This window comes from Petromyzon marinus, unplaced genomic scaffold, assembly GCF_048934315.1.
Source record: "Petromyzon marinus isolate PM22_M1 ecotype Great Lakes invasive population unplaced genomic scaffold, UKy_Petmar_22M1.pri1.0 PM_G_Scaffold_40, whole genome shotgun sequence".
NCBI classification, from domain to species: Eukaryota; Metazoa; Chordata; class Hyperoartia; order Petromyzontiformes; family Petromyzontidae; genus Petromyzon; species Petromyzon marinus.
Window position 1 is genome coordinate 1,740,001 of NW_027422984.1, and position 2,500 is coordinate 1,742,500.

Below are 2,500 nucleotides of genomic sequence, written 5' to 3' on the forward strand. Positions count from 1 at the left end.
AGACCCCGTCAAACGCTAGAAGTTGGCGGGGATGTCTCTCTTGTGGCTCACGGGGCTGTTAGGGTCGCACAGAAATGCCTCGGAATGGGAAAACGGGTCATTTTTGTGTGGCCACATTGCATAGGAACGGCATGAAACTTCCAGAGGCATTTGCAGCAGGAATGCATGTGCACTCAAAAACGTCTATATTTTTCACGGATAGACCCCGTGAAACGCTATAAATTGGCGGGGATGTCTCTCTTGTGGCTCACGGGCGCTGTTAGTTAGGGTCGCACAGAAATCCCTCGGAATGGGAAAAGGGGTCATTTTCGTGTTGCCACATTGCGTACGAACGGCATGAAACTTCCAGAGGCATCTGCAGCAGAAATGCATGTGCACTCAAAAACGTCTATATTTTTCACGGATAGACCCCGTGAAACGCTAGAAATTGGCGGGGATGTGTCTCTTGTGGCTCACGGGGCTGTTAGGGTCGCACAGAAATCCCTCGGAATGGGAAAACGGGTCATTTTCGTGTTGCCACAATTGGCATACGAACGGCATGAAACTTCCAGAGGCATTTGCAGCAGAAATGCATGTGCACTCAAAAACGTGAATATTTTTTCACGGATAGACCCCGTCAAACGCTCGAATTTGGCGGGGATGTTTCTCTTGTGGGTCACGGGGCTGTTCGGCTCGCACAGAACTCCCTTGGTCCACCTGATTCGTGCATACAGGCAGCAACTAAAACTCTGTAAACCTGCTGTGAGGACATCTAAACAGTGGACCAGTGAGGCTGTGGAAGATTTGCGGGCGTGCTTAGACTGTACTGACTGGGATATGTTCACGACTGCTACCAATAGTCTGGATGAACTCACAGAGGCTGTGTACATCAGCTTCTGTGAGGACTGCTGTATCCCAACACGTACCAGGGTGAACTTTAACAACAACAAGCCCTGGTTCTCAGCAAAGCTCAAAAGGTTGAGGTTGGAGAAGGAGGAAGCGTTTAGGAGTGGGGATAGAGACAGATTCAAGGAGTCGAAGAACAGGTTTAGCAAAGCGGTGAGAGAGGCTAAACGACTGTACTCAGAGACACTAAAACACCAGTTCTCTACTAACGACGCTGCTTCTGTCTGCCAAAGGGCTCAGGCACATCACCAACTACAAACCCAGAGCGCCCCACACCACTAACGACTCCCGCCTAGCCAACGACCTGAACGAGTTCTACCGTAGATTTGAAAGACAATTGGACTGTCCTGAACCACCCCTTCCCACCCAAGAGGCCCCATCCCCCACCCATACTACAGAAACGACTCTCTCCTTTCAGGAGGGAGAAGTTAATGGGCTTTTCAAGAGGCAGAATCCACGCAAAGCAGCCGAGCCGGACTCTGTCTCTCCAGCCACCCTCAGGCACTGCGCTGACCAGCTGTCTCCGGTGTTCACCAACATCTTTAACACCTCCCTGGAGACATGCCATGTACCAGCCTGTCTCAAGTCCTCCACCATCATCGCTGTGCCCAAAAAGCTAAGGCCAACAGGACTAAATGATTACAGACCGGTCGCCCTTACATCTGTGGTAATGAAGTCTTTTGAGCGCCTGCTCCTGGCACACCTCAAAGCCATCACAGACCCTCTCCTGGACCCCCTTCAGTTTGCCTACAGAGCCAACAGGTCTGTGGACGACGCAGTTAACATGGCCCTCCACTTCACCCTACAGCATGTGGACGCCCCAGCATCCTACGCCAGGATCCTGTTTGTGGACTTCAGCTCTGCCTTCAACACCATCATCCCTGCCCTGCTTCAGGACAAGCTCTTCCAGCTGAACGTGCCCTACTCCACCTGCAGGTGGATCACAGACTTCCTCTCTGACAGGAAGCAGTGCGTTAAGCCGGGAACAGAAGTCTCTGACTCCAGGTCCATCAGCACGGGAACTCCTCAGGGCTGCGTCCTTTGCCCACTGCTCTTCTCCCTGTATACCAACAGCTGCGCCTCCAATCATCTGTCCGTCAAACTCTTGAAGTTTGTCGGACGACACCACCCTCATTGGGCTGATCTCTGGTGGGGATGAGTCTGACTATAGGTGGGAAGCTGACAACCTGGTGACCTGGTGTAGCCAGAACAACTTAGAGCTAAATGCTCTAAGGACAGTTGAGATGGTTGTGGACTTCAGGAAGAATACAGCCCCACTCACCGCCATCACCCTGTTAGACTCCGCAGTCAAAATTGTGGAGTCCTTCCGCTTCCTGGGCACTATTCTCTGCCGGGACCTCAAGTGGGAACTGAACATCAGCTCCCTCGCCAAGAGAGCTCAACAGAGGATGTACTTTCGACGGCAGCTGAAGAAATGCAACCTGCCAAAGACAATGATGGTGCAATTCTATACAGCGATCATTGAATCCATCCTCACCTCCTCCATAACCGTCTGGTACGCTGCTGCCACTGCCAAGGACAAGAGCAGACTGCAGCGTATCATGCACACTGCTGAGAAGGTAATTGCCTGCAATCTACCAACCCTCGAGGACCT